This window comes from Pundamilia nyererei, unplaced genomic scaffold (assembly GCF_000239375.1).
Source record: "Pundamilia nyererei isolate P.nyererei 1_Seehausen unplaced genomic scaffold, PunNye1.0 scaffold00024, whole genome shotgun sequence".
Lineage (NCBI taxonomy): Eukaryota > Metazoa > Chordata > Actinopteri > Cichliformes > Cichlidae > Pundamilia > Pundamilia nyererei.
In genome coordinates this window covers 2,651,439-2,667,684 of record NW_005187425.1, presented here as the reverse complement: position 1 = coordinate 2,667,684, position 16,246 = coordinate 2,651,439, and the positions used below count along the sequence as shown (strand labels likewise).

Here is a 16,246-nt window from a genome sequence, read left to right as displayed (position 1 = left end):
ATATATATATATATATATTTCTGCTTTAAATGTCAAAGATGTCAAGCTGCCTGTTAGGTATCTGAAGCCAGTGTCTTCCCAGCATTGAGTCTCTGAAGCAAAACAGGCGCTATGAACCTGGGACAACAACAGTAGCTGCCCAGAGAGAGCAGAGACGAAGACAAACAGGCAAAGCACTCACCTCATAAGGCTTTACCGTAATCACACCCTGCAGCAGCCCATCTACCCACAGGAGGAACAAGGGGGGATGCAAGAAGGAGTGCAAAGCTGTTTATGGATAAGATAACTGAGCATGCACTGATTGACACCCTTCTATCTGAAGCTGAAAACGCCGGTCCCATCGGTTTCAGTGATTACCAGAAGCACACAGTTTTGCCCAGGGAGCCTCTCAAACTGAGACATTTAAAGGCCAGCTACAAGGAATTTGTGTTATTGTTTTAATAATTGAACTGAGATGGAAAAGTTTCTGCCCATGTGCTGTCTAAAGATAGACACTGTTCTTTGCTCTGTTGTGGTCTGTGTGGCTGTGAAAGTGGATTAAACAGGCTTTAACATCAAGACGAGCTCTAATGAAACCCAATGGGGGAGTTAGCCAGTCTGTTTGGCCAGCTGACTCCTGTAAAATACCCATCACTGTCTCCTATTTTCTGCTCTAAAAGTAGCCTGGTGGTGCCAGTCAAAGTACACTGCAGCCTCAGGGTTTTACTCTTGTACTGATGCCTTTGTCTGAATCATAAATTATTTATTTCATCTAGTATTCTGCATTCTTGTGTTTGTTTGTTTGTTTGGAGGAATGTTGTTTCACCTCACTGTGTACTGTTAAATTGTATATGGTTGAAGTGACAATAAAGCCAACTTGACTTGACTTGATTTGACTTGTTTTTCATGCAGCCTGTCATTTTTTAATACATATGCACCACTGTCTGTGCCAGTCATTGCTTAAAACATCTGGCACACTTTAATGAACAACTGAAATGGATAAGATGGGGATTTGTGTAGAAATCTGCCGCTTTTGTTGTATGGATTTGTGCAGCATATTTACAGTTTTGTTACAGGAAGTCGCAGCCTGGGTTACTGTTTCCCGTGTTGATTCTACGCTTGAGGTATTGCCAAACAGGCATAAACGAAGCATTGATTTTATCATTAAACTCTCAAAAAGTAAATCCAAGCCACTCCTTCTAATGATCAAACTTAGTGGAGGGAAACAGTTTGACTTTTGCTTACCAACGATAGAAGACTATCACCTCACATCAGTCCTATAAATACTTGTAATACCTCACATCTTATTTTTTTATATCAGTAGATATCAACAAGTTTGGAACCTAAAGTATGAGCAGAACAACAGGTGTAGAAGATAAAAGCTAAGACATTTTCATGTTCTTTAGAGCCATCTAGACCTGTCGCCAGGATCAGTAGTACTGTCCTCCACCCACAGCCTATTTGGAAAAGTCATAATGATGATCAATACAACAGTAGCACCGTCCACAACAAAACCATCGATCAAGAGAGGAAAGCCTGAAAAAAATATTAGTCAACCAATATTGACCGGGCCGCAAACAATACATCACACAGTGAAAGCTCTATTGCTGTTCACCTTCTCTCTCATGTGTCTTTTTTCTCTTTTGTGAATGTCCTCACTGCATTTCTCAACAAAGGAGGCAATGGAAAGTCATAATCATCGCAACACATTCCTGTTCACCCTTTAACAGACTTGTCACCGACCCAGCATTCAGCACAATACGGAACCTGACGCACTGTTCCCTAACAATGGTTTTGTTGATATATAGATATAAAAAACATGCTGGTAGTGTTGATATGTGCAACGTATTAAAACTATCGAGGTTTACAAAAACTGTAAAGGAATCACAGAGTGTATAGGAGTCTGTCATTTCTTTACAGCTACTGTGTTGTCAAACTCACACTCTGGTTTGTGTGATGAATAACTGCTGCAGTGGACTAAAAGAAAAATATTTGCACTATGGCACAGATGCCATTGCCTCTGTTCTTACTCATTATCCAGTGTAAAGTCAAATGTTCCCTCACTGAGAGGGAACATTCCTTCACATTGCCATCTATGGACATCATAAATAAACAGTCATTCGAGTTAATAAATGCCTTCCAATTGCCATATAATAATGCTATTAATTTGCTTCCCGGACCACAGCAATACAGAAACAAATTCTTTATATTAGGAAAGCAAATAATGTGAATGTGCCACAAGACGAAGAACACGCTGCGCATTAAGGACGACCTCTTTTGGTGAGAATGTGCTTCTTTTTGGAGATTTTTGTCGAACTTCTGGTAATTCAAGATTTTGCTCATGATAGGAATTTATGATTTTCAACTTTACTAAAGCATAACGCTTCAGAAGCCACGTCGTCTTTTTACAGGACAGACGTGAAGAGCGCGAAGGGTTGGGCATGGATGCTGAGCCGGCGGACGGCAGTGGCACTTGTTTTCTCAAACTTGCATCTAAACAAAAGCAGATCTCAATCGAACCCGCATTGCTATCCTGTATATAATGTGTTCGCTTTGAAAACAAGCGCATGTAATTTTATTCAGATTTTCCGGAACTTCAAAGTGAAGCGTTTTGGGACGAAAAACGCGGCACAATAAAGCAGCTGTAAATCGTTTGTGGGGGTGTAAAAATATAATTTTCTTGACAAAATATTTCCCAAACTTTCGCTTTTTGTCTTATGCACACCTACCTCACATCGTTTGCGGATGCGTGCGCGGTCAAAAGCGGCAGAAGTAGATGAGGAAAAGACAATCCAGGGAAACTTGTCACGCGTCCATGTTTGGCACATCAGCAGTACGGCAGTCCAATCTAATCACATCTGAAGCGCTAACGGTACTAAGCTAATGGGGCTCGGCACCTTCTACTGTCACCGAGACGTGGATTGGGCGGCGATGTCAGGAGCACCGCGGGATCTCCAAGGGCGCACGGAGAGTCACTGCGGTGGGATTGGTCAGAGGAGCCGTGACGCACCGGCAGGTGGCACACCCGTGGAATAAAAGAAGTCCATATTCATTCATAGACAATAGCTCTGGGGAACCGGAGGAAGTCATTGCACACAGCGGCAGATTAGACTGACAAATCTGTAAAAGTCATACCCGATTCCACACAGTCAGGTTTCTCACTGCTTCAGCTACGTTTGCCCAACTGCAGACGGTGTCATGGCCAAAGCTTCAAGTTTTTGAGTTCACACAAAATATTTCATATTTCCTATATTATGAGCAATGATATACATTCTTTTTGGTTTTATTTTTGTAAATAAAACATACAAATAAAAATATCTCCAGGTTGTTTATTGTAGCCTTCCATCGATCCTTACACATAAAAACAGATAGAAAACCTTTGGATGTGTTCAATAAGAGCTGAAATGTCCACTCACTTGTTTATTATTTCACCAAATGTAAGAAAAAAAAAACAAGGCAAGTAGAAACAGTGTCTGTTTTGACACTGAGCGTAATTAAGGGAGCCAAAGCAAATGTTTTAATTTTTTTATATATAAACACAAATAAGAAGTGAGTGGTAATCCTTGGAGGAATGTGGAAGCCAATTACGCCTGGCTGCAGGGACTTGTGGAATGAAACCTCAGAGCTTCCTGCTCAGACTCACTGCAGACCCTCGGCCCACATTTCCTGTTCCCACTGCGCGGGCAATATTTCTATGAAAATATAGAATGGGTAGAGAGATTAATAGGATATTGTGCTGGATACCTCCAACATGTTACAGTTCTCTCATCATCCTAATGCCTTGTAGGCTATATGACACTGTCTGCGTGTGCTTTCCCATCAGCACCTCGTTTGCACCCTGCGAGTGCCGAACCAATTCTTTCAATCTGGATGCTGGCGTATATGTGTGTAACGGCTTACATAATGTTGTGTCTGTTGTAAGGAGATGCAAGGGATGGCTTAGACAGCTGCTGATGTAGTAAGCCTGTGGTGGTGTTCACGTTGGATGTGCCGTGTACTCGCCTGTGACCTCACAGACTGGTTAATCTGTGGGTATTAAAAGAATCTTGGATAATTTATAGAGATTCAAAGCAGAAAACCAAAAGCTATATAATGAAGTTAGAATAGGGACAAATATTGATAGAAAAGATTTTATTTCAGTATTGTCTACACCAGGCCAAAGAAGCAAACATTTCAAATGAAGGTTGCAAATTACATCTGGGACATTGGGAATAACCTACACCGCAATGATCACTGCATAGATTACTTACCTAAAGTGTAAAAAGCATGTAATAGAAAAAAAGTGTCAGAACTCCCCAGGTAAAATTCATATTTGGTCTTGTGTCATAATTTCTTTTCCAAGTCATACATAATAATAATAATAATAATAATAATAATAATAATAATAATAATAATAATAATAATAATAATAAAAGTAAAGAGATGCCAGTCTGTGGTTCTAGTCCAGTACATCTAGCATAAGAGTTTTGATAAACACAAACTCTAAGCTGAGCCTCAACATTCACCATCGTGCAATTTCACACTGTCTGATTCCTCAAGAACTGCATGAGCACACTGATAACAAAGTTACTGTAGGCCACTGGTCTACAGACACAGTTTTCACTTCATAATGGTCTCTTTCATTCAAGTCAAAGGTATCAACAAAATACCCGAGTACTCAGAAATAATAGGGAAATAAATTTTTACCTGCATGGTAACTGAACAAATCTATAGCTTTTGCTGAAAAAGCAAGGTTCTGTATGCAAAGGTTAGGCAAAAAAATGTCTGAGGGGAAGTAAATAAAATATGGAGAAAACAGACTGAAAAGGTTTGCCAACAAAGTTCACTGCAGGGCAAAAAGTGGTAAAAACTGCAAGGTGTATTCAGAAAAAAACACAAGTGTTTTTGTTTGTGACTGCACAATGAACCTGTAAAAAATATATGGTGAGGTTACTACAAATACTTGTGGTTTATTTTTCAGAAATAAAATTCAAATCTAAATTGTTTTTAAAAAAATCCTGTTTGGATGAATAATGCAAATAAATATGCATCGCATTCAGTAACCGTCTGCAAACACAAATTGATGACAAGCTGGATTTAGATTTTCATAGATTTTCTTTAACAAAATAATATTGAAACACAGCTGCCTGCCTAGAAGCAAATCTAATTTCTTCATTGATGGGTACTGAGACAGAAAACGCTCAGAGCTTTCTGCACAAAAAAGGTTACACCCAGAGTGATAACTAAAGTATGAAAATAACTCAAAAAAATCAATGTGAATGATGAAACCATTCTCGCAACAAGAGAAAGACCTTAGGGTAGTAATCTCAACACTCAATGCCCCTAAATGAAAAGTGTGTGTTAGTGTTAATTCAAGCTCAAAACTAATCAATCAAAACTAAACCAATTCATCCATTTCACAAATCTCAGGTAACTCTACATTCGACCTATCCAGTCATGTCTTTTTATGTGAAAGAAGCAGCCTTAACAGTCAAGGTCAAGAGTTTTGCTCATATACTAAACTTCAACATCTCTGGTCAGAGTATTCCCGTGCTAATCTAACATTCTGAGTATTTCAGAAATTGTTGATCTAGTTTCCCACCCCGTCATCTCTATGTTTGCAAAGAATGAAAAAGAGAAAATATCCAGTGAGCAGGAGTTATTTTGTGTTAGAAAGTTAAGACTAACTGAAATAACCACTTGTTATAATCAAGTTATGCAGAAGAGGATCTCAGACAGACATTTGAAGTAGAAGACCTAGCAGCAAAAGACCACAAACGGTGCCACTAAGAACAGGAAACAGGAGGGCTCACTAAAAGTGGACAACATACGATTTGAAAAACTGTTGCCTGATCTGATGAGTCAAGATTTCTGCTGCAATATTCAGATGGTAGGCTCAGAATGTGGTGTAACCGAGAAGAAAGCATGGACCCATCCTGCCTTGTATCAGTAGTTTAGGCTGATTTTAGTGGTGTAATGAATCTCGGTACACTTTTGGTCCCTTAGCTGGTAGTATTATTGTAGGGGCTTTACCTTAGGATGGATAAAGCAACCTTGAGGTGAACGTTTTTGTGATTTGGCGCCATATAAATAAAACTGGATTGCATTTTTTCAGGGCCACAGCCTACCTGAGTTCATTTTGCTGACCCTGACCATCTCTTTATGAGACAGGGTACCCATAACTGTCACTGTCACAAAGCTCAAATCGTCTCAAACTGGTTTGGTTTCTTGACCATGACAGTGAGTTTGCTGTACTCCAAAGGCCTGGTCATCAAAATGAACAAACTGCAGTCTCTATAATTGCAAAAATCCTTTATAGAATGGGAAAAGCAAAGATAATAATACAAATCTGGATCATAATTAAAAGTTTGGGTGGCTAAAACAAAGTTATGCTTCATACGGAAAACAGATGAAGAATTATTTCGTGTGTTCATAGTCATAGTCTGAGTCGGCAAAAACAGAAAAAAAGCAGTTAAATGGCCTGTATTTGTATAGCGCTTTACTAGTCCCTAAGGACCCCAAAGCGCTTTACACATCCAGTCATCCACACATTCACACACTGGTGATGGCAGCTACATTGTAGCCACAGCCACCCTGGGGCGCACTGACAGAGGCGAGGCTGCCGGACACTGGCGCCACCGGGTCCTCTGACCTCCACCAGTAGGCAACGGGTGAAGTGTCTTGCCCAAGGACACAACGACCGAGACTGTCTAAGCCGGGGCTCGAACTGGCAACCTTCCGATTACAAGGCGAACTCCCAACTCTTGAGCCACGATCGCGTTTAAACGGACAAAAAAAGGGGGCTTGGGACGGAATGGGTAGAATCACTTTCATTTTAATAATTTGTCTTTCGGGGCCTCGTAGATAAAAATTTGAACAATGTCACAGCATGAAAACAGCATGCATCACTGCTTCAAATCACAAAGTGTTTCAGGATCCACGCTTGGAGTTATTCTCGGTGATACTCGGCACAAAATATTGCCTGTCTGATCTTACGTTTCTAATTTCACAGCATGAGTAATTTCCACTAATGATTACAGCTCAGACAAACTGATATAAAGGTTTAAAACCTCATGTTGGCAAATATTTCTGGAAAACACATAAACAAATTATCACCTCTAAGAGATAATTATCTCAACATTTTTTCCCATACAGTTTCTTTGAATATGTAAACAAGCAGCATGTACAGAAAGAAAACTGATTACTATGCATTCCCATATTTTGATGCTGGGCGCTGGTGGTGATGATGTGATGAATAACACAAGTCTTTGATTTACTGGAGGGCTTTTTGATTTAGAATGCATGTTTTTTTTGGGGGGGGGGAAATAATTAGAAGCTAACAGCCCGGGGATGATTTTTCTGTGTGTGGTTTCTGTGTATATGTAACCATGTCCTTTCATGACATGTGCAATGAGATTCTGGCATCAGAATACAAATGAAGTGTTGAATTATCCACCAATCCCAGCTTCACAATGATCCCCCTCTTTTCTCTCCTCTCCAACTTCAACTTTTGTTTAGGTTTTTGGACACATTCAGTCCAGCATTTTCCCTTTTATAGGCATCTTGACATCCCTCTCTTCACATGAATAAAAAGTCTAATCCTCTCCCTCTGCCCAAAGAATTCAGTATTTTTCTTGGAATTTTAGCAGTAACCTTAATCATACCACGACTTGTCATCTCTGCTGTCACCCTTGTCCTTTAACAAGTTGTCAGCAGAATATGTAAGTAAGCCCAGTCTCTCTCTGTCTCCCTGCAGAATGTATTTCACAACACGCCATCCCATGCCAAAGATCTAACAATCAAGACAAACCTAACATACCCTTTGAGCAAGGATTTGACGACAGTAGGGAGAAAATTTCTCCCTTTTAAAAGGGCAAAAACCTCTGGGAGAACCAGAGGAGGGAGACCATCTGCCCCGACTGCTTGGGTGAGAGGAGGGCACTGACAGAAAAGATGAGCAGTGAGAAACAGTAAACAAAATAAAGGAGCCACAGAAGCTCTTCAAAGTAAAGATGGTTAGGCAAAATATCTTGCTAGATATTCCTCATTACCAAGCTATGCGTACTTTAAAACCCTTTGTGCAATCTCAGACGATCAGAAATTTATTCCAAACTTAACCAGCAATTGCTGTGCATCCAAAGGTTTGAATTTCAGCCTGAATGATTCCGTTATGAAGGAAACCATGGAGAGGGCAATCAGCCAGTAATCACTCAGAGGTCAACAGCCTGTGGTTAGAGCTTGTGTCATCTTCTGACAAAGCGTAATCAAAATCCAGTCGAGCTTAGTAGATAGAAAGTGCTTCTTTCAGACTAGAGGGGTGACACATGCTGACTAAAGGCTGGAGTCAATCATCATTACACTCAGCTCTGATTTAGTAGTCGGTTAGGTTAGATTCAACCTGGCACCAAAGTTGGAGACACTATCAGAACAGTTGTCTGAGATAAAACACAGAAAAAAAATGTGATTACCACCAGAATCACCACTTAAAAACTGACTAATATTTAAGATAAAAAAAAATAGTTCCTTATTTCATCCAGCTGACTTGGTATAAAGTAGCATCTTCACTGGATCCATTGAGAAAATAACATTTCTCTTTTACTTTAGCATAAAGCTGATTATAATTTTGATTGTATTTGTTGAAACATAATAATAATACATATACTACTAATGAAAATACATAATAATACATAGAGCACTATGCAAAAGAGTCGTTCCTCGTTTCTTTATATTTTGCCAGGAACATTTGGAATAAAAGCAATGATTTATTGAAAGATATGCAAATATAAGTCGAAATACAATACACGAGGCAAAAACCGAGTTTCAGTCTTTGGTATGCTTTCCTTTATTCCTATTCGTTTCCTTTATTGTTAGCTGTGTTGTTGTTCCATGCTCTGTTAAGATGATCCCACACTGCTTCGGTAAAGTTTAATGTCCGGGCTCTGGGGGAGGCCAATCCATAATTGAAAGTGGGGGTTTTTCTGTCTAGGTTTGCTTTTACTGCATTGGCAATGAAGCTGTTGCCGCTCACACACTTTAAAGAAGGTACTGAATGATCAAAATCTTTCTGTGTTCACAATTCCAACAATTTCGACAAGATCCCCACAGATTTTGCCACTGATGTTTAGCCCAGGTCTTGTGTAATTTGGCACATCTCAGACTTTTCTCCCTGTTTCTCCGACAGCCACCCTTCAACTGAGACCTTTTCTGCAGAGGCTTTAGTGAACAGAAGCTGGATTGCTGAAAGGCTAGTTGCATCTACCAGGTTCAATGTCAGGTCTTGGCTGGATTTCTTGTTTTTTCTTAGAAGATGGCTTTCAGATACTGTTCATCTACTGTAAATAGTTTGTTTCACTGCCACATCTTCAGATTTTTCTGTCAGATCCCTCATAATTTTTTAATAACACACTATACACCGTGTTGAGTTGTGGCAACTGCCTGGCTAATTCTTTTAACATTGTTGGTCACAAATTCTATTTTTTTCCCGTCAAACAGTTATGCTTGGCATTTTTTTATAGGTTCAACCAAAGAAATTGGACACGTTACTAGCAACAAAGATACCATTTAAAATCGGTTCTTTCTGTGTATGTTTTCTGTTGGGTGTGTATTTTCTGTTATGTGTAGACACAACACTTGTTCATCCCTTGAGTTAAGTGCCTTTTTCATTCTCGAATGATTCATATGTCAGTGTTAAATGGCTCAACAAACAAATAAAAAAGCACTCCTCGTGAATATGATCGGGTACAAGGGCTGGACTGAAAAATGAGAGCAAAAGTATTCATTGTCCAAAGAAACACTCTGAAAGACCTTCAGAAAGCCTGGAGAAGTACTGCTATTAAAGAACAGTTTTCCTTCAAAGTAAATATTTTACCGTGCCATAATACATCAGAACTTCTATTTTCCATTCCCATTTATAGCCAGGTGCACTTCTTAAACATATCCACACCATTCACTGACATATCCGCCCCATCATATCAAAGCTAAGCTTTAGTGATGTAGTATTGCACATCTATAAAGCGTTGGTTTGCAAAAGAATATGAAAATGGAAGCAGCAGAGGGCAGGTCCCACTGACTGTGTGACCCTTCACACAATCCAGCTTGATTACCATCTTTCACTTCAAGTTTTGCTTCACAAATAAGTACATTTTATACAAAAAATTAGTATAACCTTAGTGGGATCGCAGTCATATTATCAAAGTCTTTCTTTCAGACTAAAGAAAGTTTGTGCAGAACCCCAGAATATGTTATAAACTAAGTGGTGCCTCCTATAACAAAGAAATTAATCTTCACGTGTAAGATTAGTAAAGCCTCTTTAAAATTCAAGCAACAGTGAGATTGCTTCTGCTTCAACTGCATGTTTTGTCAGTGTCAGGCTCAAGGTGAAGAAGCTGTCAGCATTGTATCATTGTAATGCATGTTACACAGTGTCCTTCACAAAATCCCTCATATTCTCCAACGCTATTATATGAAATTTTAAATGACTGCTAGAGTGAACCGAGGAGCTTCAACAAACATCAGTGAGACGCAGCGTAAATAAATGACTCTGCAAGTTAACACATTGTGTCACCCTAGACTTTCCTGTTTCGCCTTGTTTCTCCATGTCCCATCTATCAGCAGTCAGAATCCACTCTGTCTGAACAAAGTCAGATTATCGAGGGTTTTAATTACTCCAAAGGAGTAAGCTAATTAATTATCGCTATTACTGGTACGGAACATCCCTTTAGATAAAGAACCCGAATGTAATTATTAATCTTTTGACCCCTTTCTCTTTTTCCTCAGTAAGCCCGTCAGTAAGTATACTGTCAACACACTACAAAATGCAGCTGAAAGTCAAAATCACAGCAGAGTTTTACATTGAATCGTATTTATTCCCATTCTGTGTCTCACAAGCACACCAGGGATAGACTGAAGCTTTTCCATGCTTGAGATAACTTAACAGCATGGCTCGGAGCTTCGACAGACCCAGTTGGACTAATTCCTCCTTGAGCCACTACAGGGCTTTCCCCACATCCAACAATACAATGCCAAAGTGCATGAATCACTTGTTTGTATCAGTATGCAATAGACCAACCACTTGCTCACCATATGCCGCTTTTGTCTGTCCTCCCAAAGTCCCAGCTCTTCTCATTTTCTGTGATTTACCAACTGTGCACCTGGCTAGTCAAATACTGATCTCCCAATATTCATAAAAGAAAGAAATTCAATCGGGGTTTTACAGTTCAAAATCCGAGCACTCATGGGGCGTGTGTGTCTGCGTGATAAGGAATGAGAGTGTAACAGCGAAAAAAACAAATGATAGAAAAACAAGAAATGAATGAATGAATTTTCATGGAGCACAATTTCTGCTTTTTGAACCCTTATATGTACTGGATAACAGCTTAATCTCAAAGGCCAAAGTAACTGAGCTTGTCCTTTTTGTCTTTCGAGCAGATTCTTGGCTTGACTACTTATTCTGAATTGGACATCCAGACGTCCAGATGTTAAAAATCCCAAAGAGATCTAAGGGATGGGAGAAATAATCAAGATAAGCAAAGGCGAATAAAGGGATGAATGCTATGACGAATTAGTACGCATGCTGCCTGGCCATATATACAGCGCATGCCTGCCTGCATGTCTACCTTTGAGCACCCCAGATTTACTCTTTCTATCTCTTTGCACTTATACAGTCAGGCTAAGTGCTGATAAATATCCCCATTCGCACCAACCTTCTGAACAAAGAGCACATCTGGTCCTGGTTGTTAGACTCATATTAGCTCCTCATGCAGGACTAATCAGAGCCATCCCAGTCAGGCTTGCAGGATAATACTGGATCACACTGTTTTGATTGACTGGGAGAAAGAGTTCTCTTACCAGTTCATAATGTCTCTTTACCTCATGAGGGGATATTTGCACACATGATTTATTCGAACTAAAATCTACAAGAGGTGAGATGTGACACTTTTGATATACGAGATAATAACAGCTCAACTAGCAGCTGTGGGGGTGTTGTACTTTCAAACATTGATTATTTGAGCTAAATTTTACCCTCAGCATGGTAACATTTTCATAGTGAGCTATTAACCCAGGCTAGTTGGCGTTAAGCACTTTTTACATAGTAAGTTTACATGCAACCAAGACAGTATCACTATATTAGTTTCAGTTATTTGCACAGAAATAGGAATATGAGGCAAAAAATAATGCTAAAATGTGACATGATGCAGTTAGACGCATAAGTTGTGCAAACATTCAGTTTTCATTAAATGGCTTTAACAGCAGTATTGCAATAACTGTTTAGGAATAACAAACATTTTACACACTCAAAGACTCAAAAGTAATTTGACAATTGACTGGCATGGAGTTTTATGGCCAGTTAAAATATCTGGAATTAATTCAAAGTGTTGAATTTGCATTTGGTTGTTGTTCACTGGAACTTTCAATATGGGGCCCAAAAGATGGCATGTCAATGCAACTTAAGGAAGTTATCATCACACACATTCCCCAGTGTGTGAATGGGTGGATGACTGGATATGTAAAGCGCTTTGGGGTCCTTAGGGACTAGTAAAGCGCTATATAAATACAGACCATTTACCATTTATCATCAGGCTGCAAAAATACAATAAACCTAGAGAAAACAACTAAATTAGGAGTCACCTACTTCCTCAGACTTTTTCTAATTGTACTGACATGAACTTCAACATTTAACATGCTAAGAGAGGCCAGTAGAGTCTGAGATATAGCTCTTGGGTTTTTTGTATGGCCTGACAAAACTAAACTGCTAAATGTTTTGCTTTTATAGAGGTGCTCATACTTGCTGAGGATCTGTTAATCAAGTGCATTTGATTAGCAGCTTACCCACTTATTTCCTACAGAGCAGTTACGGTGTATTTAGTTTTTCACAGGACTGTAAACATACTAAAAACATATATTAGAAAGAGCATTAGACCATCTAATCACTTTTAATCATCCAGAAATGATTTTCTAAGGATTTAAAACGGGTTAAAGTATTATGCATTGCTCTGTTCTACTAGTCTTTAATTATGGTTTTCAGCAGTTTAATGGCTGGGACAAATGATGGCTTCAGGCTGTTTGTTTTGCACTTTGGCACCCTGGGTTTTCTGATGGCAAAGATTCATATTCAGAGAAGTGGGGATGTTGGGAGACGGCCATGATTCTTATTGCTTGTTGTATAACTGCATGTTCATACTGGGTTTGGATGAACATGCCCTAGAAGAAAAGTTAGGGGATCATCAATTTTATTACAGTTTAGCTTGGCAGGCCAGGAACTGTGGCACAAAAGAAAGATTCAGCAAATTGCCAAAGTTATGGGGATACATACATTTCACTAGACAACTGTTTGCACAAATCCATACATTTGGATGATTTTGCTTTTAGTAGTGGGTGAGTAATATGAAATGCAACTCAGGCAAAAATATATCTCATACCTGTTTTTACTTAGGCATCACAGGCAACATAAACAAACCTGTAAGTTTTTGACATTAAAATAGAGACTATTTGTCATATCCCCCAGAGTAACATAACAGAGTGGAAAACAAGAGGAAACAAAATAAGCTATTCTTAATCTACACACTAGCACGCTTTAACTTTATTTCTTGCTAGTGTATGGAAACTCAAATATTCACTTTTCATGTTTTGACCCATTTGAACATTTTAAATGCCATCAGATGTCTCCCTCCTTCAATATTTGAAAATAAGTATCAAGCATTTCATGCGCGCTTTACTTAAGATACAGAGATCTGAAAAAAAAAAAGATTTGAAAAGCTCCAACCAAAATTAATTAAGGAAGTAGACGAGATGTAAAATGTTCTAAGCAGACATATCTGCCTTCAATCGGCGTTTGCTCCACGCGCATCTTCTGAGCTGGACTTCAATTAAGTACTGATACTTTTCACATCTCTCAGGTAAACAAACTTTCCCTTTGGCTGCACCTTTCTTACAAAAATCCTGCATCACAAAGTGACGTTAAATGTGTTTCTGTGTGCGTGTTTTTATCTCTTGGTGGGGACTCCAGCAAGTCAGCAATGACTAAAAATGTACCAAAAAAGTACTCATATGAAGGGTTGCGTGTGTGCATTGGTGTGGGTGTGTGTTCTTAAATACCATTTTGCCACTGTGCCATGATCCTGATGTGTATATGATCACACCTCTGTGTTATTGGTTCCGCATCGAGCACTGCCAAGATGCTGCCGCCACTGAGAAGACTGACACAGCATGTAGCGCAGGTGCAAATAACATCTGGGAGGACGAGTGCCCACAAGGAGAGACGGCAAGAAAGGCAAACAGAGGACGAGACAGAAATAGGTTTAGTTGCCCACACAATCATGCATGAATTCACAGCGGTCCTGTATTTGTGATATCACTTCAAAATCAATTTAATTTCTCTTCTTTAATACTTTAAATAGAAACAGACCAGTGCACGGATATTTAAATTAAGTTCAAATGGCCACTTCTGAATACTTATAGCTGCGCACCGCTTATGCATGCTAATGAAACCTTTTCCCACACACATAATTAAGTTTACCTTTCACGGCACTTTAGCCTCTTAAGTTTAAAGATTCATACTCAGCCTTCAAATCCCAAAGTCCCAAATAACATCTATTATTCGATTTTATATGATGAGCTTCAGTCATAAACTACTTCTTAAAACGGATATTTTAATCCATAACACATTTATAAAATGATGGAATGATAGTACAACAAATATTTGAGCTTAAACATAATTCAGTCCAATAAAACGCCACCATAAATTCTGGTCTTAAAAACAGCTGTTATCTTTGGTCACCAAATATTGTCCAAGTGTCATTGTTGAGAACTACTTGAAAAAATGTGGTGCGCTTTGTAGTTTGTCTGGGGTCGACTTCACATAAAAAGTTGGCTTTAATGTTGAACTGCACGAGCAAAACCGTTCTTATTATTATTGCTCCCTCTTTAACAAACAGCTCATGCATGGGAATAAAATTAATTTCCCACTACTGTAAACACCACTGAGCCAAGTTTCAAAAACATCAAATTATAAAGCTACCTAATTGAACGACGCTCAAATAGTTGTGTGCGCACCCTTCTGTGAGTCTGTGTGTGTGCGCGCCTTAAGTAAACAGAACAGCATAAACAGGCAGGATGAAATGTTTGTGTTGCTTGTTAGAAAAGACGATGAAGGGTTGTGACGTGTTGGCTGCTCGCTCTAAATTGGGCCAGGTGAGGAACTAATTAGTGCTCCGTAGAACAGTTAAAATCCCCCTACCCTCCTGTGCCAATCATCATAATGCAATTTCAGTTGACAGATTAAGCCAAATTTATGGAGACAATTAAAAGAACTAAAATCAGAAACTAGGTTTGCCCCCCTCCCCCTCCTCCCTTTGTTTTTATTCAGAGTTTCAAGTGTTGATGACGATATGTGTCTTTGTTTTTTGTTTTGCTTTTTCAGAAAGAGAGAAATCAAATGAATAAAACTTTATCTCAGTCACTCCCTGTGATATGAATCCTTGCACCATCCACTTACACAGACAGAGGAGCAAAAGGAGCAAAAGCAGAGGGGGGGGGGGGGACACAGTTGAGGGAACTACAATTGGGTCCAGAAAAGTTGAATTGGAGATGAGCAGCTGCAGGTCAAGGTAACTGAACAATCCCAATGACAAAGTAAGTGTCTGTCTACCTACTCTGAAGCTTATTTACGCCGTACAAAGGACCTAGATAAGAGACAGAGTGAAGTGTGTTTGTGCATGTCCATGAGGGAGTGTGCAGGTGAAAGAAAGAGAGTTTGTAGAAGTGATAAAGGTATGGAGCCGGAAGGGAATAGATCCTATTAGAAAGGAAAGCTGACAATGAAAAGCAAGTGTTTAGAACAGATAATAACAGGAATCAATAAACGTCTGAATGCTGGTGTGGAAAGGGCCACAGTCAGATAAAGAACTCCTATCAGAAAAGACAACACCGCTAACTGGACCTACCACTGTGTGACTGCCAATCTTCAGGCACTTCTTGAAAATGCAGCTCCTCTTTGTCTGTATGGCAAAATAAATGTTTACAATTTTGAAACTTTGGCTTACATTTTCCATGCTTTGCTAGAAGAAAGCTAGGGTCTGATATTGTGGCCAGGGCTATGTACCTACTTACTTGGGGTTCGTTTTGCTGTGGTGGATTTGAACTACTCTTTGATTGATGGATTGACAAAGAAATTAGACACAAGCATGTTTGCCCTCCTCTTATTACTTGGTGGTTCTCTGGTTCTTTCACCACCAACGGGAAAAAACTGCAGTCTGTACAGGGAGTGCAGAATTATTAGGCAAGTTGTATT

At 39.3% G+C, this 16,246-nt stretch overlaps 1 protein-coding gene across 1 annotated transcript in view; it reads right to left on the bottom strand.

Moving 5' to 3' along the window:
* Window positions 1–2,932, bottom strand: part of chrm3a (cholinergic receptor, muscarinic 3a) — a 77,460-nt gene extending 74,528 nt beyond the window's left edge. Inside the window, exon 1 of the mRNA XM_005727385.1 lies at window positions 2,709–2,932. The gene's annotated coding sequence lies outside the window, so the exon portion shown is untranslated. The remainder of the gene's footprint in view (window positions 1–2,708) is intronic.
* Window positions 2,933–16,246: the final 13,314 nt, after the last annotated feature.